The sequence below is a fragment of the Miniopterus schreibersii genome (assembly GCF_964146895.1).
Source record: "Miniopterus schreibersii genome assembly, chromosome: 9".
In the NCBI taxonomy this organism is placed as follows: Eukaryota; Metazoa; Chordata; class Mammalia; order Chiroptera; family Miniopteridae; genus Miniopterus; species Miniopterus schreibersii.
In genome coordinates, this window is record NC_138118.1 from 62,206,338 (window position 1) to 62,233,330 (window position 26,993).

The 26,993-nt window shown below is 40.0% G+C and overlaps 1 pseudogene across 1 annotated transcript; it reads right to left on the reverse strand.

Moving 5' to 3' along the window:
- Window positions 1-21,809: 21,809 nt before the first annotated feature.
- LOC308561738 (large ribosomal subunit protein uL11 pseudogene) lies at window positions 21,810-22,299 on the reverse strand (annotated as a pseudogene). The gene has a single exon. The product of its transcript is annotated as a large ribosomal subunit protein uL11 pseudogene (transcript).
- Between the last annotated feature and the right edge of the window lie 4,694 nt (window positions 22,300-26,993).

Consider the following 26,993-nt stretch of genomic DNA (forward strand, 5'->3'; position numbering starts at 1 on the left):
TCTTGCATTCTGCATGCTCCAAGTATTTACATTCAGATTCTTTTCAGACATTGCCCACATTAGGAGTCTTTAGGAGAAACCCTTCAACTGGGGCTGTATATACATTTTAAAAGATGTTACTAGAGATTAAGTATTTTCCTCGGATGCTGCCCATGATGTTTTTTGTCTGTGTGGCTATCCTAAGTATTAAACATCCAGCTGCTGATTGGTGGCATACGAGCGGGGCTGGAGGGCGATCCAGTCTGAACAAAGAAGCTACACAGGGCATTGGTTCAGAAAATCCCTCTATGGCCCTAAAAAGGGCCTAACCATACTTACTGACACTCACTAAACATTTATGAGCCCCTTTCCTCTTGTGAAACGCAAATGGGTTAAGCAATTGCGGTCCTTGTCTATTTAGAAAGTCACGCACAAAAATATTTGGCGTCTTTCCCAGAAGAAAATGTTTGCTTGATGCAAATGGGCATGTAATGTTGGCAAAATTCCTGGGGGACTTACTTCTGTTTGAGAATTATGTTGCCTGTCTGTGCATAGGGAGAAACCTTCCCGGTGAACGAGGTATTACGGTGGTCGGTTCCCATGGCCTCATGTTTGCACCCCCAGGACGTATTGTGGTGTCCCTTCTTCCAAGTCCAGAGCTATTCAGAAATCTGAAAGGAAACCTTACAGAGAGAGCTAAAACCAGGTGTGGATACCTAGAAGTTGTTTAGTGTCATTTCGAATAGAGAATAAAGGGGCAGTAGAAAAACCCTTTGGTCTTTTCCACTCAGTTCCTAGAACTTTGTTCCTATCTGACTATTTTCAAAGGACCCAACTCCTCCCTGAGAAGGAAGTCAACCAGAGGTATTTATTAATTTCCAGATGACTGGCTTAAGTCCCTTGTTGGTTTTAAAATAACCAAATGCTTCTGCGATTCCATAACTCAAATGAGTGTCAGAACTCTGCCAGCAGGTTTCAAAGGATGAAGATTGATTTAACTTTTTAGTCTCAGAGAAAGCAAGACTAAATATCAAACAGGAGCCTTTTGCTGCAAATTCTACTGTAAAGCAGTAACTTAACAACAATGAGAAATTGTCCTCTAACCTGCCTCACCTTAGTGGGAAAATGAGGAATTCATTTGTACAATTATCTTGAAGTAACCAATAGATGTGCAAAATGCATCCTAACAAAGGTAAAGGGCCTGGCTTCTACATAAATGCTGACAATCATGCAGCTTCTAAGGGCAGGAGGTGACCACCCTCCCTGCTCACCTTGGACACATTGACAATCTTGCCAATAGATTTCACTTAATCGTATCTTTCCATTTCATTTCATTGGGAACCAGGGGTTATTAGAACTAATATTTCTTCACCCACTCATTTTCTAAAAGACTGCAAGGAATTGGAAAAGAGCTCAATGGAGAGGTGGTAAAGAAGAAAATCCATGGAGAACTATCAGTCTTTGCTGCTATCTACTATCACTAAAATAAATGGATAATTATGACACTTAAACAAAGGAATACTACCTTAAGTGGCACATTTGTCAGAGAGCAAAATGTATTAAATGGATGGTGGGAGAGGGCCACCAACATTTTGTCTTATTTTAACTTGCTCTGAAACTTGGCCCAGTCCTTGAACTTGTATTTTATTTCTAGATAATCGAGTTTGCCCAGTAGACGTGTCGGATCTAACTATTACTTTGATGGCATCTCTTAGTGGTCTGCCACTGAGTCTTGGCTGATCCTCAGGATAAAGTTCATAGTAGAGTGTCAGAATCTCCCAGCTCCTGGAATTCTGCAGTCACTCACCCATCTGCCCTTTTCCACTGCAGAAGGGGGTGGGTCCGAATCCTAGGACCAGCTCCTGCTCTAGAGCGTGAGCCACTGGAGAGGGCACATGCTTCACCTCAGAATCACATGCTGCCTGCTGGGGACACCCAGATTTTCTGTTTGTTTTGCCTCAACTGCCCATTACCTCCAGGTTGGTTATCTATTAGCTAGATTTTGCTCTTGCTGATATGGTTCCAGTCCTGATTGCACCTTTCCTACGAAGCATTCTCTCCCCCAGCGATGCTCTCAAAATCAACCACATTTCCAGAACGTATTTGCCACCCTCGGCCTTTTCCCCCCCTTCACCCTCACTACACAGAGACCTACACGCATCTTAGCTCTAACCCACTGAAGACAGGTCTTTGTTTTCTGAAAACTCCTATATCTTTACCACTCTGTAACTTTCTTGAACATTAAACAATATAATCAATGTTGGATAAATACTCATGGATTCCACTTTACAAATTTGTATTTTTCATGTGAAGTATAGCACAGGGAATATAGGCAATATTGTAATAACTATATATGGTGTCATATGAGTACTAGACTCATCAGGGTGATCACTTCCTAAGGTATATAAGTGTCTAATCAGTATGCTGTACACCTGAAGCTAATATTGTTATAGCTTAACAGCAAGGACCACAAAGATCGCCACACTCAGAGTCAGATGTAGGAGCAAAGTTTATTGCACTAGCGGAAGACAGGGGCACCACACCCAAACCTGCCATCCCCCGTCCCCTACACTAGCAGGATTTAAAGCAAAAAAACCCACATCTCCTCCTTGGCTGGAGGGGGGTGAGCTGTTTTAATGGTCTTGAGAAAGCTTTTGGGTACAGAAGCTGAAACAAGCATTAGTCAATTTACCTTAGGCACCATCTTAAGTTTCCATTCCCAGAACTGGGGGCAATTTCAAAAACATTCCCTTGTGTAAAGGTCAGAGCTTAATCACAGAGTTTCGGTTGATTTCTTTTCCCAAGCTTGTGAGTCTAGGTGGGGCCTTGGGCTATAAGCCCAGATTACTATGAGCCCAGATCAATATAATATTGTATGTCATCTTTAATTATAAAATAAATTAATTTAAAAAATTTAATGGGGTAAAGGTAGTCTATAGTCTATTCAATAAATGGTGCTGGGAAAATTGGACAGATACATGCAAAAAAAATTAAACTAGATCACCTTCTTACACCATACACAAGAATAAACTCAAGATAGATTAAAGAGTTAAATGTTAGACTCAAAACCATAAAAATCCTGAAAGAAAACATAGGCAGTAAAATCTCAGACGTTTCTCATAGCAATATTTTTGTGATATATCTCCTCGGAGAACAAAAGAAAAAATAAACAAATGGGACTACATCAAACTAAAAAGTTTTTGCACAGCAAAGGAAACCATCAACAAAATGAAAAGACAACCCACTGTGTGGGGGAACATATTGGCAAATGATACATCTGATAAGGGGTTATTATCCAAAATTTATAAAGAATTTATATAACTTAACACACACACAAAAAAATCCAATTTAAAAATGGGCAAATGACCTGAATAGACACTTCTCCAAAGAGGACATACAGATGGCCAATAGACATATGAAAAGATGCTCAACATTGCTAGTCATCAGAGAAATGCAAATTAAAACCACAATGAGCTATCACCTCACGCCTGTCAGAATGGCTGCCATCAACAAATCAACAGACAACAAGTGCTGCTGGGGATGTGGAGAGAGGGAAACCCTCTCATGCTGTTGGTAGAAATGAAGATTGGTGCGGCCACTGTGGAGAACAGTATGGAGTTACCTCAAAAAATTAAAAATAGAGCTGCCTTATGACCTAGTAATTCCACTTCTGGGAGTATATCCAAATAAGCCCGACAGATGAATTCGAAAGAACATATGCACCCCTATGTTCACTGCAGCCTTATTTACAATAACCAAGATTTGGAAGCAGCCCAGGTGCCCATCAGTTGATGAGTAGATGAAAAAATTGTGGTACATTTACACAGTGGAATACTACTCGGCCATAAAAAAGGACATCTTACCTTTTGCTATAGTGTAGATGAACCTGGAGAGCATTATGCTAACTGAAATAATCTGATCAGAGAAAGACAAATACCATATGATTTCATTTATATGTGGAACCTAATGAACAAAATAAATTAAACAAAACAGAAATAGACTCATAGATACAGATAACAGGCTGACAGTTGTCAGAGGGGATGGGGTTGTAGGACTGGGTGAAAAAGATGAAGGGATTAAGCAAAAAAAAGCAACCACCCATAGACAGACAATAGTAAGGTGATTACCAGAGGGAAAAGGAGATGGGGGGCATGTAGGAGAGGGTCAAGGGGGTGTTAGAAGGAGATGTGACTTGGGGTGGTGAACACAATGCAATATACAGATGATGTATTAAAGAATTGTAGACCTGAAGCCTATATGGTTTTATTAACCAATGTCACCCTAATAAGTTCACTAAAAGATAAAAAATAAGAGAAAAAACATGACCAGAGGCTGCTTACAAAGAGGAGAGAGGTACAAAGTTTCATAGTTTATCCAGACACAGTAAGAGCTAACACTTTAGTGTTCACTGGGTGTGAGCACCGAGTCTCCCACATGCTCTCCTGGTGTACCTACAACAGCTTAACTTCTCTGTGGGTATCAACTATCATCATCCCCATTGTGCAGATAAAGTAACTGAGGCATTGCAAGGTTAAAGGATTTGTCCCAAGTCACACAATTAGGAAATGCTGAAACCACAATTTGAATTGAAGTGTGTCTGACACCAAAGCCTGCAACCCTCATGGCCGCTTTAAAATAAAAAAAAAGAAGTGTATATATGTATTTGGGTGAGTGTATGCATATGTGGTGAGGAGGTTATAGATCACAGTTCTTCACAAATAACCTTTATGGTTGCTTCTTTATATTCTTGGGATAAATACTCCCCAGGGGGTATAAAGAAGTGATGTGAGACATTGCTACCCCTGGTCAGGAGGGCAAATGGGGTTGTTCAAACCAGGTAGTCCAGATGACTAGCCCAGGGTAAGGGACAAGCAGGGTCTGGACCTATTTGGGTGGGACGGGTAAGCAGCCCTTACAGAGCACACACAGTGCAAGGATGAGCCCTGGCAACGGAGGACATCCACATCCTTTATTAAGTAATTTAAAGTATAATTACATTCAGCATATAACTAGAAATGAAAGTGCTGCCCCTCTATGGGATTCTGGGCCCTTGACAGTGATAAAATATTCAACTTGTGAGCAATTATTTAAATATTCAGCACTTTGCATGGGTGACTGACTTAGCACTGTAATCAGAATCCTGGGAACATGAAACTTTGGGATGGAATGAACCTTAGAGGTCAAATAATTCAATACCTTGATTTTCACACAAATGAGGAAATGGAGGTTTAGAGAGGTCCTGTTATTTCTCTAAGGTCTTTGGGCAAGGAGCCCAATCCCCGATTCCTGGTCTTGTTTCATTTTGGAGAACAGGGCTAGGAGAGCAGCAAATCTTGCTGCTGGATCATTGTGTGTTCTGTGCAATTATAATTGAATGCAAACACATTAACAGCAAGCTTTTATCAAGGCTTAAGGTAAAAAATTGTTCCCTTTCCCCCAAAGTTTTGACTATTATTAATGACTATTTAAGTTAGCTCTAGTTAACTGCAAGATTTGACGAGCATATCATTTTCTAACACACTTGAAATATTTACCTTGATGCCAGGCCCTTTCAGGACTTATCCTAACTAAGTTCTGAAATCTTAGGCTTGGAATTAAAAAAAAAATCCTGCTAACAGTTTGGCCTTAATAGTCTGGTCACTGCCAAATCTTCTCCATCTCAAACACTAGGAAGTTCTTCTTCTGTGGAGCTAATCAAAGGCAAAGCCCTTCTAGCTCATTCCTCAGCTGGAATCGTCTGCCATTTCCTATGACTCTCCCACATTGGATCACCTTGTGCACCTGAATAACAAAACTTCTAGTGTATAAAATGTCAGCAAATGACAGCACCAAAAGCTTTTGTGACAAATTTTCAAATATCATGAGGGGAAAAATATTACTTCCCACACTTAAAGAAGAAAAGCATTACCCTTTGAACACTAATTTTAGCCCTGACACCTGAGTATGAAAGAAAGGCCCCCTCCCATCTTTCTAGGCCAGGAGAGTGGCAAACGAACCCATCATCTATTTTTGGACAACCTGTGAACAAACAAAAGTGTTTACATTTTTAAATGGTTGAAAAAAAATCAAAAGAATAATAATATTTTGTGACAGGTGGAAATACGGCATTCAAATTTCAGTGTCCAAAATAAAATGTCATCAGAATCCAGCCACACTGATTTGTTTATCTATTGCCACAGTGGCTTTTGTTCTGTGAAATACAAAGGCAGTATTGAGTATTGCTACAAAGTTGAACATTCATGCTACAAAGACTATGGAGGTCCTAGGGCTCATAATGCTGAAAATACTTCCTAGTGGCCCTTTATAGAAAAAATATGCCGACTTCTGCTCTGGATTGTGAGCTCCTGGGGAAACAGACCATCCACTATTCATCCTTTGTAGTTGTCTCCTGCCTTAAGTGCCTACCTTTCTTCTTTTTAATTTTATAGGCACAGTTTTTGCTATCCACGTTCCTTCAGAAAGAGCTTATTCGTTATCCTATATACCTTATATTTTTAATGACACTTAGAAAAGGACCTTTAACATGGATATAAAATAGAGACTTCTAGGGACTCTATGGACCCACCTGGAACCTGAGGGAAAAGTATGGCGAAGAAAGCTGAGGCTAATGGCTTCACTTTCTTCAGGGCCATTTTCTGCCCTACAACAGGGACACTGCTTTCTCTAGCAACTTTTTTTTTCTGTCATGAATAAATACATGAATAATAACAGCCTCATCTGTACAAAGCCAACAATTTTGTAAAATTCCACCTTCAACTATTTTAACTCATTTTTCATTTCCTAGTAAGCTCTTATTTTTTTTCTGCAAGGAACCCAACAAGAACATACTACTTATCAATCATCTGTTTCAAAGAGTCAAGTATTGACAATTGAATTACATTTAAGAGGGCCTGGGTGAGGGGAGGAGAGAGAGAAAGAGGGTGAAGGGGAGATTATGAATCAGTTTCAGCAAAACAAGTAATTCTCAAGATTTAAAATCACATGAGACATAAATTCAAGAAATAAATGAAAACCAATAGCAACCACGTTGCAAGGTGGTGGCCAAGCAAAGTCTAAAACAAATAGGCATTCCTAACAAATTCAGCTGCCAGCGATCAACATTCTGCTTCCCTTCCTGTTGTCTGAATGGTATAAAAAATGAACAAGTACAGAGTTCACCGTAACCATTGACTTAAGGCAGCTCTTAAAACAGCTCTATATTTTTCATTGCCAATATTATTGGCATCTTTGGTTACACCATAAAATAATTCACAAGTATATAGAAAAGCTAGTTCTTTTGCATACAATTACTAAAGAATGCACTAATTTTATGGGCAGAATCACATTTTCTTTGCACTATTTTTTGTGTGTGTAAATTCCCAGTATTTTATGACAGTAATAGAAATCCTCTGCTACCATCTCAGATTATATGTCACATTCCCATGAATTAGATGCCAGAGAAAATTGCTATTCAGGGGTGGCATTTAAATTTTCCTTTTAAGTTTGCATTTCTTTGAATGTAGACATTCAAATAGTTATTGATTTCACTTTTAGTATCTCCCATGTAAAAATGTGGTAGGAACTTTCCTGGGCTCTGGACTGAACAAGCAGCAGGAGAAATGTCCACATTTTTGGATTTTGGATGAATGCTTCATGGCCTGCCTGCCAAACAACTTATAGCTGGAGATAAAACAGCAAGAATGGTTAATGGATAATGCTTCTCTCATTGAAAATAACAAAACAGCTACTATTCACTGAGTGCTTAATGTGTAAGGCACTGTGCTCATTGCCTTAAGTGCTTTATCTTGTGTATCTGAGGCCTTTGTTATTCTAATTTTCAACACTTTTGATCCAGTGCTCCATCAGGCAGCATCTCCTGGCAGATGGAAACGTGGGAAGGGGCAGACGGGATGCAGCTGCCCTAGTCTAGCGCTTCACCTCCCAGCGCCTTGTCACCTGGGGGAAGGCAGTCTCCAGGATGGGCCCCTCGTGCCTCTAATGTCTAGGTTGTCACAGCAAAGGCTAACGGCATTGCAGAAATAGGGCAAACATTTTTCTGGGTTGTACGCATCGTTCACGATGACACCTCATGATGAATTGGTTAACACTGTGGAGGTATAGGGATGCCAATTATGGATTCTCAGGGAAGACAGGAAATCGGGAGACATAAATTACAGATTTTCATGGATGGTTTTGTATGCCCTCCCCCACTGCTCTGCACACACACGGTTCTCAATTCAAAGCAATTAAAAAAAAAATCCAAATTGGAACATTCACAATCACTAAAACAGAGATAGAGTTAATTAAGGAGCCTTCACGTTTATTTTGCTGTCTGAGGCTAAACTCCTGAGGGGCGAGAAACATAAAAATCCCTATATTTCTCTCCCGCTTAAAAAAACCAACAAGCTAAACTCATATTTTGGTATAGCCCATGATGACAGATATAAAGCTAAACATTACATTAGTTTTAAATGTGTGTGTGTGTGTGTGTGTGTGTGTGTGTTTTAACAATAGAATCATGGAATAACGAAAACAAATTTTAAACTACCTTTCCTCACATTTGCCTATGTTGCTGAAAATTCACCAAGAGAAGTAAATCATTAGTTAGAACCATGTTGAATATCCTCAGACATCAGTTACCAAATGACATTCCTTGATTAGACTAAAGCCCAAGGGAAGGGCAAATCAACACTAGAAGTCCTTGGTTTGTCTGTTACCCATATATTCTAGGCTCAAGCTGTCTTCTTTTAATGATTGTCTATTTTAAAATATTCAATATGTGAGCAATCACCCCACTACAAAATGTCATATATTCATGAAAGATATTTTGAATAAGAGAGCTTGTAAGTACCATTTATGCCCAGTATTCCTGGGAATTAAATAAGTGGTAGCTGCCCGGCTGGGTATGGCTCAGTGGTCGAGCATCAACCTAGGATCCAGGCGATCAGGGTTCGATTCCTGGTCAGGGCACATGCCCGGGTTGCGGGCTCGATCAATGACTCTCTCATCATTGATGTTTCTATCTCTCTCTCTCCCTCTCCTTTCCTCTCTCTGAAATCAATAAAGATATATTTAAAAATAATAATAATAAGTGGTAGCTGAACTCAGCTGTGAACCAACAGGGATCAGTCACCTTTTTTATGAAGCAGAGATCCAGTCACTATGAGAGGACTTACAATAGGAAGTAGATGGGTTAAAAAAATATATATTCTATATATATATCCTATAGGGCCTTGTGTCAAGTTTGGAGACTGAGATGGAAATGAAACTGTCATAACTAAAAATACCTGATGAAAGGTATAACATAGCATGTGTTATAATCACATTTATATGTTCATAATAAACTCAGAAGATGTAGAGCCATAGTTCAGCTAACTCAAAAAAAATTAACCTTTCCTTTCTCTTTCCATTTCTCCCTTTCCCTTTCCTCCTCTTTCTCTTTTAATATTGGATGAAGGCGAGTCCTTCTTCCAACTCACCTTAATTACTGGAGCCAAGAAAAGTTAGACCCATGCCATTTCAGGGCATGTCTTGAGACAGTTATGAGAATAGCAGCTACAACCTTTCAAACCAGAGAGCTGTCATAAAGAGAAGGAAGGTTGTGCTCAGAGTTGAGGAAGCAACTTGGGCTACAAGCCAACTTATACAAGTAAGAATTGCTTTTTAAGTCCAAGCCACAGAAATCTTGATAAAGGAAATAGCTTAAGTACATAGGAGTTTACCTCAATCAATAAAAATCCAGAATAGGCTGTCCAGAGTACCAGCTTTAAGTGTCTTCAAGGAACTAAGACCCACCATCTATTCCTTCATCTCTGGTGTATTAATTATCTATTGTTGTGTAACAATGTTACCACAAACTTAAAGACTTACAACAACCACCTTTATTACCTTACAGGTCAGGAGTCTGGGAATAATTTAGCTGGGTTCTCTACAAGACTGCAATCAAGATGTTGGCTAGGGCTGGGTTCTCATCTGAAAGTTCAACTGGGGAAAGTACTACTTCCAAGCTTACAGAGTTGTTGTCAGCTCAGTTCCTTGTGGAGTGATAGATTCACTCCACGCTTTTCTGCTAGCTGTTGACTAGAGCTACTACAGTTTTTAGGTGGCTGTTGACCACGGGCTCCGTCTAGTTCTTTGCCATATCCATTTCTCCAACATGGCCACTTGTTTCATCAAAGCTAGAAAGAGAGAATCTCTTAGGAAAATGTTATGATCTTATGTGACATAATCACAGGAGTGACCTTCCATAATTTTTGTTATTCTATTGGTTAAAAGCTAGTCACAGACCCCTCCCACACTCACGGGGAGGACATTGCACAAGTAGATAAATGTAGGAAGTGGGGATCATGGCAGCCCCCTTAAAACCTATCTATCCCGATGGTTGACAGAGGGAAGGAGGATTGGGGAGCTGGGTGAAAATGGTGAATGGATTAAGAAGTACAAGTTGGTAGTTACAGAATAGTCAGAGATGTAAATTTCAGCATAGGGAATATAGTCAATAATATCATAATAACTGTATATAGGGCCAGGTAGGTACTTGATATATCAGGGAGGCCACTCTGTAAAGTACATGATTATCTAGCCACTATGCTGTACATCTGAAACCAATACAGAATAATATCGAATGAAAACTGTAATGGAAAAAAAAGAAAGTTAAAAACACATACCTGTTTGCCATACAGGACACAGACACAAAATGGCTATTATACCTCAAGACATCCTGTCTATCCCAGGCAGGAAGAAGGTGAAGGGTGAAATATGGCCCCAGGTGACTTCCCCTTGTGTATCACTTATCAGGACTGTGGTGCACTGCCATGCCCGCTCAAAGGCAGACCAGGAGCCCTAGATTTTAGCTTCTCCACTGTCTATAACTGAGGCATCCAAAGAGGATGTACTATGTGAACTAACCACAGTGTCTGCCATCTACTTCAGGGTGGCAGAGGAAGGCTGGAATGGCTTGGAATGGTTCAGAAGAGGACCTGTGGTTTTTGAACAGAAAAGGAAGGATTGGGGTGATTGGGGCCTCAGGCATGAAAGGACCATAGTTGTCCCATGATTAATTTTTCTTACTTCTCAGGCAGACGTGACCTGAGCAAATTGGGAGGGGGGTTCACATATAAGTAAGAAATGTGGTTATAAAACAATGAGACAGATTTCCAAAGCACATAAAGAAAGCAGCCTCCAATTTTCTATTCAAAGCTTCAAAAACAGTGTAAACGAAACTTCATTGTGTGTATTTACCCTGCAGCAGGCTTACTGTTTGCAAATCTAGCAAAAGTAGATGATAGCCTTTTTTGATGTTCTAAAGAACCTTAAAACTCTTATACAAAAAGTGTCATGAAAATACAAGAGTTAACTGATTATTTCCAAAATTGTTTTTGCTTATCACTGTTCCTTTATGTGAACTTTGTTTTCTTATGCATGCCCTTAATATTTCACTTTAAAACTAATTATCACCTTAACCTTTGGAATCAACAGTTCTCAATTTAAATGGACCACACTCGCCGGGCTGGGCGTGGCTCAGCGGTTGAGCACCGACCTATGATCTGGGAGATCGCTGTTTGATTCCCTGCCGGGTGGAGGGCTTGCTGGGGACCTGCAGGAGGCAGCCAATCAATGACTCTCATCATTGATGTTTCTATCTCTCTCTCTCCCTCTCTCTCCCTCTCTCTGAAATCAATAAAGACATATAATAAATAAATACATACATACATAAACAAGACTGTAAAATACCAACTCTCACTCATTTTATTCCAGACAGAAATTAATTTGGCTGGATCTTTTCACCAATGTGTTGGCACTGCCTCAAGACCAACTTTCCTGGGGCCTAAATATTTTATAATGATGAAAGAAAATCATATTTTCTTGTGTGCTCCTTGGATGTGAAATTATTACTCAAAAACTAGGCTCAGTCTTGCCTGTACTATATTTTTCTCTTCATTGCAGTTTATTATTTCATGATGGAATCAAGTCAAACTCTAGCCATATCAAGGCACTATATGAAAAACTAGGATATTCTGTCTGAGAGATGAGTGGCAACACAAAAGACTCTTGTAATTCAGTTCTGAGGCTTCTTTTTATTAACTTTGCAGAAAGAGCATACCAGAATTTTAAATAAAGTTCTTTAGCTTTCACTTTATTGAAATATTTCAAAGTTTATCATTGTTTGGGCCAGTAGACTAGAATATAGTTATATGTTCTCTGTCTTTATCTAGCACCTTTCTTATGAAATTTCAACACCAATTTTAAACCCTTTGCTAAAGCTCTGAGGAGTATTATTGTGGAACACTGGATCTGTTAAACCTGCTACCAGCTTTCTTCCAGGTAGAAACAATGGGACTCTATGAAGTAAGGACTAGAACTGCCCACAGTGAGAAGAAGAAATGAGACTAAAACAAGAGAGGAGTGCTTGTCCATGATGTTCTTCTGGGGGCAGTGAAATGGAAGATTTTAGAGTTGGAGGCATAGATACATCTATTCTCTTAGAATTTGTGTTTTATACGAGGTAAGAGATTTAGTTGACAATGGATTTTGATTTCATACCTTGATGGCTTTTCTCAACTCCTTATTTTTGACATAAACAGGTCAAAGGGTGAGCTGAGGTGTGTTCTGATGTCACCTAACATGTTATCAGCTGGACCCTGGAGGACTTTCTCATGCTTCTGCTGAAGCCCTGTGTTTAGAGGGGGAATGAAAATGACATCTTGGGCATAGGATAATGATGTAGTGATAGCTCAGCAAGCCTAAAACATTTTAGACAGTGCTAGCACCTCCTGGGTAACTTTCCTCTGTATGAATAAGTCTTACAGGCTCAGTTACCTCTTCCCAGCCAGCTCTTTCAGTGACCAGCATTTAAATGGGCTTCCCATTCTAATGTGTTTTATATGAGCAATGACCTAGTTGAGTATCTGCTGTAACAAATTACTGCAAATTTAGCAGCATAAAACAACACAAATTTATTATCTTACAATTCTTTAGGTCAGAAGTCTGACATGGATCTCATTGGGTTAAAATCAAGGTGTTGGCAAGGGCTGTGTATCACTCTGGAGGCCCTAGAGGTGAATCTATTCCCTCACCTTTTCCAGCTTCCAGAGGCTGCCCACATTCCTTGATTATGGAGCCATAATTCTTCCACTTTCAAAACCAGTTTGGAGCTTAGTGGTCTTTCTGAATTGTGACAAGCACCATACTTCCTAATTTGAGCTCCCCACAAACACAGGAACATTTCTACGTATTTACTGAACCTGATATAATTTTCTTCTTGGGAACACAGGAAGATTACATTTTCCAGGCTTTCTTGGAGTTAGGGACAGCATGCGGCTGAGTTCTCACCTAGAGAATGAGAGAGTGAAACTTCCCTCCCAGAGAAAGAAGCGTTATCTTTCGAATGTAAACAAATCCTTTATGGAGAAAGAAATTTGTTTATATTAAAAAGATAAACATCTCCCCCTCACTTGGTGGGGTGGAGAATGGGGGATGAATAGATTTCTAGCTCCTATATAAAGTTCCCAGTTTCACAATTCTCTCTTGTGGCAAAAAAAAAAAAAAAAAAAAAAGACCTTTTCATTTGCAGTCTGTCTTTCCTCACTGTATAACTTCCCAGGGGAAATGAGCATGAAGAGCCAGCTCTGTTATTGCTGTAAACAATCCGTATGATCTCGGATCCAGAAACTCTGCTTTCAGGATTAAATAAATCAAAACAGTTCTTAAAAACTGCCCCTGAATTCCTTTCCATTCCCTCTCTTCCCTGTCTTCTGGCTGGATGCAGAGTGGTCAGTGGAGGACTCTGAGGCCTCAGAGTAAAGCCAACCTGCTAGACAGTAGGGCCATGCGTCTCTGGATGGCTGCATGGAGAACATACCCGTTTGGCCCATGCTGGACTGCGATGTGAGCAAGAAATTTTCCCTTAACATTTTCAGCCACTGGGATTTTCTTGGTTGGTTATAACAGCTGCCCTAACTTTAATACGAATGGATCTCTGTTGTCATAATAACTTGACATCAAAAGCACCAAGTTAGTAGAACACCACGTTTATATAAATGCTACAGATTAATGAATACAGTATTTTTTATGCTTATGGATATTTCCAGATAGTTTATAAGGAACTGAGATAATCTTTAAAATGTTATTTGAAATACTTAGTATAATATCTAGAAACAGTAGAGGACATATAATAATGCTGTTATCATTTTGGACACTGATATAATAGGTCTATTCATACTTCACTTAAATTTAAATATGCAAATGTTCCTTTTGAAGGAGAGGTTTAGCGTGTAATACTGGAATGACATTCAGCTTCACTTCAAAATGTAGCTAATTTAGATCATTTCAGAAAAACTGACAACTGTTCCTTGTTACAAAGAACATAAATGAGATGATTTATAATTTTTACTGGTTAAAGTTAATCACTTATGTTAATAATACTTGATATTTATATAACACTTTGCTTCGGTGTATTTAATGCTTTTTATTACAAATGTTCAAAACATTTCTGTAAGCCAGGAAGGAGATAAGACTTTGTGTGTGTGTGTATTTTCCTGGCTGTCCATTATCTGTAAACAGATAAAAACAAGGCAAGTCCCTTCAGGGCAGATGTTTCTATGGACACCATGGTGCAGACACAGGAACTCAACAAAGGTACAAGGATGGAGATTATTCATACTGACGTGGCTGAAGTGAGAATCTAGCAGTAAGTTCAAGTGTCCAGGGGCAGGAAAGTCCAGGGCATGGCCATAGGTGTCCTGTGGGGATGGTACTATAGTCAGTATTCAAAGTAGACTAGTCTTGTTGGTGATCTTGGCTATGCCTTGATTCCCTTGGTTCCTACTGTTTTTCAGGACTTCTCATCTCTCTTCATTGATTCTATGAACTACCCAATATGCTAAAGCATGCTTTCTGTTAAGTTGGCCTGAGTTGGTTTTTATTTTTGGCAACCAAAACCTTAATTGTCACAAAGTGCTTGAGATGATGATCTCTTGTCTAAAAATTTTGTTGAAAGGGAAGGTTGGTACCAGAAGAAGGGGAATGAATTTTTGGGGTTGAAATCTTCTCAAGGAACCTGAGTAGCTGCCTGAAACCCACCTGCCTTTGAGGACGATTCCCGTAGGCTGGGAGCACTTTGGGGAGGAGCCCGTGCTATTTCTCTCTTTATCCCCAGACCCGGTAGAGGGCTTGGAGCATAGTGGGCACTCAATGAATGTTGTTGATTGAATCACGCAGACCAATACCTTAAATATGCTCAGAGCAATGCATCACATGTTTTTGTACTTCTATTTCCTTACAGCTGGTTCCTACCATTTCTAAGCTGGAAAGCTACGTGCTGTGCCATTGTTTCATATTCTTTTTTGCTCAGCCTGGATTTGCACTAAACTCTTTTACATGTGTGGTCTCTTTGGATGTTACTAACATCATAAGGGAAGGGACTGAATATAGGATGTCTGAGCTATGAGGGAATTCAGGGGTCATCTACCACAAACTCAAAATTTTTAAAACAACACAAGTGAATCTAACAATTTTGACTCACATACTTATAGTCACATAGTTGGTAAGAAACCACAGCTGTGATCATAAATCTCATCTCTAATTTCCAGCCTACTCCCTTACCCCACTAATGGTCAGTCCCACACTATTTCTTCATAGGAATAAGGGCAAATAAAATCTCCTTTTAGCTTTTTCTTGTTTAGGCCAGATCGCCTTTGCCTCTCTCTCGCTGTCTTTCCTCCCCTCCTCACTTCCTGCTCTAGTCATGCCTTATTCCTAAGGATTTTAGGCAGCTGCCAAATACTCACTATGTCTCCAGGTTTTCCCCCAAAGTAGATATTGCTCAGAAGATATCTTTGATACCAATGGGTTTGGGGACCAAAGGTCCTAGTTAGTACTAAAAATATGGACATCTGCCTAGAGTGCTACCTGGAATATAAACATCCCTCAGAAATTCTTGACCACAAGAGGGGGCTGCTTAAAGATTCCTTTTCTCCCCCATATTCCACCTGGCATTTATGCAGTTTCTTGTTCTCTTTTGGACTGTCCTTTCTAGGGGGATTTAGGGAAAGTCTCAGAGAGTCTGCGTTGAGGTTCCTATATGCGTTGTTCCAGGTACGGACACCAAAATATTTGAGAGCTCACTGTAGTGCCAACATCAAAAAATCAGTCAGATAAGCTATTCTTTCACGGTTTCTAAAAATCCCAACTGTGAATTCCTAATCATCTTCCACAGTCTTCAAAATACTGAAGTGTCAGATTACTCATATAAAATATCTCCACACAAATGGGGTGCTTGGTAAAGTCTTCCAATGGTAGGGCTGCTGGGAACTCACAAAGATCATCCTGCCTGTGTCTGAAGTTGACGTGCTCCTGATTTGAAAGAAACAGAAAGTGAAGCTTGCCAAAGTCGAGTGACTTGTCCAAGGTTACACAGCTAAGTGAGAGCTGGGATGTGAACTGAGGTGCCTCTGATTCCCACCCACACGCTTTCCCACCCCACCATCTGCCTCTGCTGTTGAACACAATAGATTGTTGGGGCTTCCAGTGTTTGGTTGATCATTTGACAGGAGTAGTCCTGGCTCTCAGGTGACATACACTTGCTAAGTAACTGTCTTTTTCCTTTTCACCTCAAAATGAAATGATACCATGCAAGCAAGAGCATCAGGCCTACATAGTACAGCCACTCCAAGTTCTAGGAGAAACAAGAACGCCTTCATTATGCGCTGTTTAACTTAGGGCTCTTGTAGTCTGGGGCGTGGTCTATTTCTTTAGAGGAATCCTTTCTTAATCTATCATGACAAGGATGTCCTAGATTTGTTTTTTTCTACTTTTTGGAAGTCTGTAAGGTCCTGCAATGAGGTAAAAGGAAATGGGGAGTTGGAAGGGGAGGCACTGTTCTTTCCTGAACTTTTACATCATTTTACTATTTCTGCAAGGATAGAATGGATTTAGAAGATCACTGCACTTCCCCCTAAGATGGTGCATCTTCCAAAAAGGAAAATAACATGTATGAAAATGGAGGGAGGGAAATGAAACCATTTTCTAAGTTTCCAACTACCTTGAATCCCAAGAGTAGTTGCCTCTGGGTAGTTTTGTTAGAAATAAGGCCACCTGATAATTTAGTCCTCATGATGGAAAATGATTACTCCTTTTGCTTAGATAGTTTCTGTGAAACATATGAATGGTAAAGAGAAAAAAGAGAGATCTAACAAAACTTCTATGACAGCTCCAACAGGCAGTTTATGTGCAGAAGTAGGGACAAGTCACCACAACATGAGATGTCTGCAGGGCAGGTGAGCAGGAGCCTTTTGTACACACACTGGGCCTACGTGAAAGTACTGGACAAGCATGTCTGAAATGGATTTTATCTGTCTTAACAAGAAATAGAGATTATTGTCAGAGTTCAGATAATTGGTCTATATGGGATGAAGAGGTGTCTTCATTAATTCCAAACCTGCACACAAGAAAAATAAAAATCCCATAACAGAAGCCTATACAAAATCATAGCTAAGAATATATAGAAAATATGATACAAATAATTTACTAAACCAAGTCTTCGTCTTACCCAAACTAAGATTTAAAATTCTTTGTGACTATTGCTGTTCTTTTCAGTATATTTCGAATTCACCTTGCCACAGGTTCATGTATTATTCAGTGCATACAAGCTCTGAGTTAAACTATGCTCGTTGTGAGGAATACCAATAGCAGTTAAGTCTCAGAGAAAACAAAATGAGGAAAAGTTGGTCAAGAAAAAAAAAAAAAAGTTGCTTCTTTAAATTCTGTTGGTGAACCGTCCAATGATTCTTAAATCCTACATAAGATGACTGTATAAATGCACAAGGATGTAGCATTGACAGAAAGCGCTTGTGTCTAAAAAGTGCTTTGTAAAGATCCTGGACAGACAGCAAAGGCAACTACAGTCTTGCAAAAATACAGCCAGATGAATCCTGAATTGGGGTAATAGTCATATTCCAGGCCACTTCATCCCAGGCTGAAATCTGCTAAATCAAGCCTCACAGCTGTCAGCTACACACGCCCCCAACCCCAACACTATCCCCCTACATACAGACCAGCTAAGAGAAAATGCTCCTCAGTGGGAGGCTTGCCAGTAGCACAGCGACAACTCCCTGCGCGTAAGTCCCATAAGGCTTTTATATACAGTGGACTCTTGAATGATGTGAGGATTAGGAGCACCAAACCACCCCACACAGTCAAAATCCACATATAACTATTTACTCCTTCTAAACTTAACTTCTAATAGCCTACTGTTGATGCCTTATGGATAACATACACAGTTGATCAACACATATTTCGTATGTTACATGTATTATATACTGTATTTTTTAAAAAAAATGTATCTTTATTGATTTCAGAGAGAGGAAAGGGGAGGGAGGGAGAAACATCAATGATGAGAGAGTCATTGATCGAGCCCACAGCCCGGGCATGTGCCCTGACTGGGAATCGGACCCTGATCGCCTGGATCCTAGGTCGACACTCAACCGCTGAGCCACGCCTGGCTGGGCTATATACTGTATTTTTTAAAAATGTATCTTTATTGTTGAAAGTATTACAGATGTCCCACCTTTTCCCCCATTGATCCCCTGCACCCTGAACCCACTCCACACTCAGGCCTTCCCCAGACCAATGTCAGTGTCCATGGGTTATGCTTATAAACATGTAAGTTCTTTGATTAATCTCTTCCCACCCACTCCCCATCCCCACCTTCCCTCTGAGATCCCTCAGTCTGTTCCATGCTTCTATGTCTCTGGATCTATTTTGTTCATCAGTTTCTTTTGTTTATTACATTCCACATATGGGTGAGGTCATGTGGTTAGGGAAGTTTTCTGCCATTATTTCTTTGAACAGGTTCTCCAACTCTTGCTTTCGACCTATTCTGGCACTCCTATGATGCGAATATTGTTACATTTCACGTTGTCCCTCAGCTCCCTTAGATTGTCCTGTTTTTTAATTGTTTTTTCTTTTTGGGTCTCTGATTTTTTTTCTATCCTGTCTTCTAATTTACTGACCCATTTCTCAGCTTCCTCTAATCTGCTGTTTATCCCTTCCATTGTATTCTTTATTTCTGCTCTGTCATTCTTAATTTTCTTCATAGTTTCCATATCTTTTTTCATGCTATTGAGAATCCTTACAATCAGTATTCTGAACTCTGTATCTGATAGATTGCTTATCTCCATTTCATTTAGCTCTTTTTCTGGAGACTTCTCTTGTTCATTCATCTGGAGCTTATTTGTCTCCCCATTTTGGCTGCCTATTTGGGTTTGTTTCTATGTATTAGGTAGGCCTGCTAGGAGTCTCTTTCTGGAGGGTCTCTGGTGCAGGCCAATGTCAGACACAGTTTGTGACCAGCCCTGAGTACCCCATTTGAAGCTATCAACAACCCTCAGCTTGAGGTCTCCTCTGCTGGGGCTGGGTGTATTTGAACAGGACCAAGATGCACACCAAAGTCTGCTTTTCCAAGGCCTGGGTCCAGAAGCAGATTAGGCAAAGACTCAAAGCACTCTGAGGTCTGCCTCTGGCTGTAGGCTGATTAATCTGATTCTCTTAATGAATCTCAGACTGCAGAAACTCCTCTGGGTTGGGTGGGAGGTTTTCCAGCAGGGTGGAGCAATTGCTTCCCCTCCAGGCAAAAGCAGCAAATTGCCTGAGAAAGATGTCCTCTGCAGTATAGGGGAATGACTCAGCACAGGAATCCAGACGGGTGCCTTCTGATCTCAATCTCCAGAGCCCACAACCCTAGATTCTCCTCACACAGCTCCAGTCCACTCTGCCCTCCCTCCACTGGAGCCCAAGGTGAGTGGCTGCACATGAAACTTTGTGTGTTGGCTCTTTAAGAGGGTGCCTGCAGTTCCAGCCATCTCTCCCTGGCAGACAGAAATCCAGCTGCTTTTCACAGCCAGATATTATGTGGGCACCTTTCTCAGTTCTGATGCTCCTGGCTGGGAAGCCCAGCCTGTGGTTGAGGCCCCAGAGTCCTCAATGGGAACCCCCTAAAGCTGAGATCTCCCTCCGGACATTCAGCTGCTGTCTGTGGGAGCCCCGGCAACCCTCTCGCGTCCTCACTTCCTACCAGTCTCTATGTGGTCTCCACTTTAGGTCCTTGGTTATGAGGGTGCTCTCCAGCTCATCTTCAGTTGCAGTTTATTATTCAGGATGGTTTTTCTATATTTTAGCTGTAATTCTAGTTTGGTCCTGGGAGAGTGTCAGGGTAGCTTCCATTCAGTCTACCACCACCTTTAATCTCCTAAACTGTATTATTACAATGAAGTAAGCTAGAGAAAAGAAAATGGTAAGAAAATCATAAGGAAGAGAAAATACATTTACAGTATTGGAAAAAATCCACATGGGGTAGGGCAAAAATAGGTTTACAGTTGTGAGTACATGAAACAGAGTTTATTCTTGTATTATTACTAATTACTGTATTATTTTTCATACAAACAACAGTTTCAAGGGTCAACCCTTGTTTTCAAGGGTCAACCGTAACAATCAAAGTAGTCAGATTTTTTCCTACCTGTCACTTTCCATTCTCTTAAAGATTTAATACAAAAGTTTCCTCTGCAAAGAAGATTCGGTGATATTATAAGCACAGTATGGCTGAAATATGGGGGAAAATGTTCTAGTAAAGTATGTAATTAAGCCGTTATGTCTCAATATTATGAGTTTGTATAATCTTCTAATATAAGTTCTTTTTTCCTACTACTATGGAAATATTTTCTAGAGTCCACTTAGGAAACTAAAGGTACAGAAATGTCTGTAACACAGTCCCTCCCATCAAGAAATCTATCCAGGGAGAGGGGCACAATTATGAATGATATAAATATCATAACCGGAGTGTCTAAAGTTCTTGTTTTGATTTAAAATTTAATAATATCATTTGAGGGCCATAGGTGAATGTATAAATGGTAATTAACACTACCTTGATATTTTCAACTTAGGGAACTGGTCTCTCTCTAAAGTTAGAGATGTACAAGTTATCTCTGTCATCATGAAAATAAATATATACTAAGTGAAGTGGAATATGGAGGAAAAAAACTCTTAAGGTCATTTTATGGAAGCATCAAAAAAATATTCTCAGTGAAGAAAAGTAATTGTAACAAGGTGGGTTTGGTCCTAGAAGCTGTCAGGCTTTGCTGTGGTCTGTGTTCTCTGGTGCACTGATGAATCAGAAATACCCAGAGACATACAGGTGATCAAAGAAAGTGAAATATTCTGTTCCTGTTTGAAATACGTTGCTTTCTTAGCCATAAAAATGGAATGAGAACCACTGTGCCCAAATGGGCTTTGAAATACACATTCCCTCCTGACTTCATGCATTAATTTATGGTATTTTCTTTCCTTGAAAATCTTGTATTTCTACACAAAGCCCCTATTTCACAAGTTCAGGGATAGACCCGATCTCCAAGCAGGCAGCATATATGAGCAGCATATTGCCATGTCTGCAGCTTTAAATAAATATGGAGTTATAATAAAGATTCACACCTATTTATTACCCATTTTGAGTTACATACATATAGATTACACAAAAGCAGAATGTTTCTTTAACTTTGGGATTTTAAGTCATTTGGGTTATCATTTTCCTCTGTGGAAGTGAGCTCAGAATTTTAATGCTGTAAATTTGAAATATGATTTAATACACAGAATTTTTATGATGCTATCTAATACAGATTTTCAACCTTTTCCATCTTGTGACACACAAACTAATTACTAAAATTCTGCGGTACATCAAAAAATACATTTTTTGCTGATCTGACCAAAAAATAGGTATAATGTTGATTCATTCACACTGAATGGTTATTGTGTTGGCTGTTGTCAAATTGTTTTTTTTGGTTGTCAAATGATCTTTGTAGTTCTTAACTAGCCAGGCATTCCACTGCACTACTGTTGACGTCATCTATGATATCATGAGGGTGGTGGCCATCAATAGCCCACAGACTGGGCAGATCCTAGGATCTCTTTAATGGTTCCAGAGAGTTCTCTAGCTAAAGATCGGTGCCGCATCAGTTGGGCAATGTTGACAATCTCATCAAATGTGATATTTCCATTGTGCTTAATGTTCTTTTGCTTCTTTCTGTCTCTTGGTGGTTCTTTGAGGGCTTTGATGATCCGGGCAGAGGCAGAAGGCACTACCTCAATCTGGGTCTGTCTGTTCTGAACGGTCAGTTTCACTATAATCCTCAGACCTTTCCAATCATTGGTTGCTTTGGTGATGTCATCACCAACTTTTTTGGAGACAGACCCAGGGGGTTGATCTTGGGGGCCAGGGCAGATGTGGCACCCACTTCCCCGCTGGTGCACCTTAGGTATATGACTGATCTTGCTGGGGTCGAACTTCGGCAGCATGGTGGAGGTGGCTGGTGTCGGATGAACCCAGATTCGGGACAACTGAAGAAAGTTGCACCTGAGCCTCCTCCAAGCCGAAAGCCAAAAGCCAAAAGAAAGGCTGTTGTGAATTTTTGACAACCTAAGGGAAAAGACTTCAGTGCCCGTGACTAAACAGTCTGGTATTGCATGTTTTAAAAATTCTTGTGGCACACATAGAATGGAATCAACTTGTATGCTCATCAGCCACTAACAAGCAAAATAAAAAATACAATGAACAAAGTTCTGGAATTAAGTAGGAGAAAGGTATAAAGAATTAGTCAGTTTTGTACATGACCACAAAACCACAAGGCTACTCTCGAATCACTTTTCAAGGTCCAGTCAACAGCCAGATCTCTGTATTTCTTTAAATACCAAATTACCAAGTGATCGTCCAACCACGGTACTATAGACTAGGAGTTAGTTAGCTAGGGACTGGTGGGGATGATCCCGACTTTTTGAGGCTCTGCCTTAAATCCTGAGGAGGAAGCAAGTGAAAAAGAGGGATGAGTGCCTGGACAGAGTGACCCAGTTGGCTGGGCATCGTCCTGTGCCCTGAAAGCTGCCAGTTCAATTCCCCAGTCAGGGTACATACCTGCATTGTGGGTTTGATCCCCAGTTTGAGCAGCTGATTGATGTTTCTCTATCATATCGATGTTTCCCTCTCTCTCTCTCTCCCTTCCTCTCTCTAAGCATGTCCTCTGGTGAGGACTTAAAAAAGAGAGAGAGAGACTAGGGCAGATCAATCCTCTCTCCTCATGCATTTCCCTAGGACCAGAATTTAGGGGATCATTGTGATCCTTGAGTATGATGGATGGGGTAAAAGATACCCTAGTGTAAGTAGTGAGTAGTTCTGATCATATAGTTCTAGACAGTCTATGTTGTTCCTGATAACAGTGAGAATAACTAATTTTATTTTAATTTTCCCTTGTCAAAATCAAAGAATTATTGACACCTAAAGCTTTCATTTCGGAAAAGTGTTTTCCATATGAATTTGAAAATTGTTTGCTAATGTCTAGTTGCCAATCGTTCTCTAGGATCAAATAATGCCAACAGTAAGTTAGGAACCAGTTTGAACTCCAATGTATTTTCAGGCTTCAAGCATTCTGCTTGTTGGATGCTGCCAAAATTTACTTTCTTTTTTCCAACAGCTGCTACCTATAGATTCCACATCTGTTTCCCTGGTAAGCCCATTAGAGAAATTGCTACTTTCTCCAACTGAAATGAGATTGCAATGAATGTGACAGAGACAAATCACATGTCTAATGAGCCTGCTGCTTCTCCCAGGTAAGCTGACAACACAACTTTTAATGAACATAATTAGAAATGAGATGCCAATCCTACCCTCAGAAAAGGCAGATCACAGGGAGATGATGATTGTTATCTAGCCATTTTCCTAATACAGTGACAAGGGGGCCACGCATACCACGAACTACCTTGAAGAGAGGCTGCTAATTGCCACCCACCATTCACCCAAGGACGTATGACTAACAGACTTAAATGACAATCACTGAGCCAGTTGGTGAGGAGGAAGACTCTGAAGACAACTTGCCCACCAAATGAGACCAACATGCAAAGAAAGAAGACTCTGAGCAGACGCAAACAAGCAAATTCCGGTGTTTTAAAGGATTTCTTTTTTAAACTTAAAGTTTGTAGGTTAAAAATGTCTTGCGTCCTAGTTGAACACACCAGCACTAGCCTTTGCGTAGGCCTGGGAATTAAAGTTTTTAACTATTTTAATAAATAGAATTCTACAAAACAAACACAAACTGAACAGTTCTGAGTTCATTTTACACACTATTAAGATACTTTTCTTGACCCTTGATTCCGTCACTTTCCTGTCCCTCATCATGTATGTGCACATGTCTAAGTTTGTTGTATTTACTCCTGAATATCTTGCAATTTAAAAATAACATCTTGTGGAAACTTTCATTAACTCCCTGGGAGACTTCAATCAAGTGGCTTTACTTCCTTAGCTGTAATGGCAATAACCGGATGAGACCGTTCTTGAAGTTGCATCTGTAGTCATCATTCATGATGCCCAGTGCAGAAAGCTCCCCTGTGTTGGCTGTTCTTCCCCCTCCTTTGCCACAGGCCCCAAGGCCATGAAAGGGGCAGGAAGACCTGACGAATGTGAACTGTGTTGAGAGGGATAGACAGGGGGATGGCCCTCACCCATTCAATACACTCAGGTAATGGACAGCGTGGTGTCTGACCCTGCAGGTCGGTGCCTCTGTCACCATCAGCACCAGACCTACATCCCCACTGGAATCAGACTTTATCTTACATTTCCACAAAAGCTAAGATCAAAGGCTTTTTAATATTTCACTTTAGACTTAAAGTCAGAGCCACACAGAAGTAAAATAGCTTAGAAGTGCTTCATTAGGGTAGATTTTAAATGTGGTCTTGGCAGGCATCATTACGAAGATGAAAAGATGCTTCCATCTTCAGAAAACGTTACTCTAAAACGTGTAAGCAGAATCAGACTGGTGGCAAACCTTGTGTGTTTTTTTAAAGTGATTTTTTAAAAATGGAATGAGTGCATTATTTAAATCCATGAATAATATATGTTCATTGTAGAAAGGTTAGGAAACAGAATAAAAATTATTAAAACAAACAACAAGGTCAGACTCTGGATTATAAAACACTTTGGGCAGAAAAACCAGCACCAGTGCCTTAGAACCGTGTGGTCCTGGTCAAGCTACTTAATATCTCTAAATATCACTTTCTTTACTTGTGAAGAGAATACAAATTCTATATAAGAGGAGTTTTGTAAGGACTAAATCTGATAATGTAATTGAGGCAATTATACAGTTCCTGGCAAATGGCAAGTGCACCAGAGAAGGCAGTGGTTGTTCTTGTTATTGTATTTTTAGTATTATTCACTCTGCTCTCACTGGTAATTTTATAATGATATTAACAAATGTGGTTGAAACAAAGTTATTTCAAAGTTCTCAAAGTTCTGGCATTTATAAGACTTTTGTATACATCGGTTATTTTCCATTGTTCTAGTCATTGAAATAACAAGTGAGATTGATTTTCTTTTCAAATCCCTTGGAAGGCAGAATTAAATGCTACACACCATTTGGCAGGAGTAGGTACTACCTCAGGGAATATCAGGCTGGTGCTGCCAACTGATATATCGATTTCATGAGCGGACACGTAATCCACCCAGCTTATCAAATGCCTCCGATACATAACCTCACTTGTTTTAACACTGCTTTCACATACAACATCTCACTTGATCTGATAATATTTCTCTCTCTGTAAAATCTTCCAAAGGCTCTACATTGTACGCTGAAAAACTTCTAACTTTGCAGTGAGGTGGCCAAGGGCCTCTATGACCTAACTCTTTCCCTTCCCTTCACAATCCTTAGGTTCTGGTCAAAATTATCTTTTGAGTTCCTCAAATGTTGTAGACTCTACCATACCCATGCTAATAGTCTTTCCACTCCTTAGAATATGTTTTCTTGACTCTCCTCCTTCCTGACAAAGCCAAGGCTCAGCTCCATTGCTTCTCTTTTATGCTGAATTTGTTAATCAGGCTGAACTCTCTTATGGGATTTGTTATTCCCTACTCCTTTTATAGTTGGGGTTGTATGTGTGTGTGTGTGTGTATTTATCTCAGTTCTTTTACAGATTATAAGGTCCTGGGGAGTAGAGACTCTGCCTAGGAATGGCTGCATCTCAGATTGTATCACTTAGAAAAGGAAAACCCCTAAACATGTGTACTGAATTAATTCTATTTGATACTCAATAAATTTTGCTAACTCAGCTAGGAAAGTGTTACTAAACTTACTTTAGCAGATTGGGAAACTAAGGCTTGAAGAGGCTAGAAAGAGGTGTGTCATAAGCCCCATTAACTGGTGAGATGGACTAAACGAGATCTTTCGATTCCTGACCTAGTGGTCTTTCTGCTCCATGACACCACCTCGCTCTGCACTAGGATAGGACAGGTGAAGTTACTGAATGAGAGGGCTGATCCCTAACTTATTTACTACCTAACTAGAGAACAAAGGACTAAGACACACCAAGTAGTGCTTGGGAAGGGGCTGGTCTGACCCTGTCCCAGAGAATCACAATTTAGAATTAAAATAGAAATGGACAAAGTCAATGCAACATCACTACATCTAAATGCCACGGAGTTGCCTTCCAGGAGGATTTTTAAGTAAAGAAGTTCCTGAGGTCAAGGGCTGTACTTTATACATATTCCCACCATAAGCCTTGTAATAGACAATTCACATGTATTCCATGCATTCCCTTTGTGCAATTATATGTTTATAGGAAAGAACAATATTTTATAAGAAAAAAGAAATTCAGTAGAAGTAAATTCATGTCAGTAGACTGGGACAAAAGGAAATTTTCCTTACTGGCTATGGTAAGGACAGAGGAAACCACACATTGAAATGAATTAGCAAAAAAATACTAGACATGCCTCGCATATTAGGAGAATATATTTTAATATCCTAATGACTAGGAAATTTTAGTCACTCACTCATCCTGCACAAATGAGTTGAGTCTAGAGAACCAGGAAGAGACATATAGTATGACACCCCCATTCTACCCCTAGGGTTCCTCACCCAAGGGCTGGCTTTATGAGCACATGACCTGTATAGTCAGTCACCTGTGTTTAGAAGGGCTCCAAGCTTATTTTAATTCTATGCTATCACCATCTT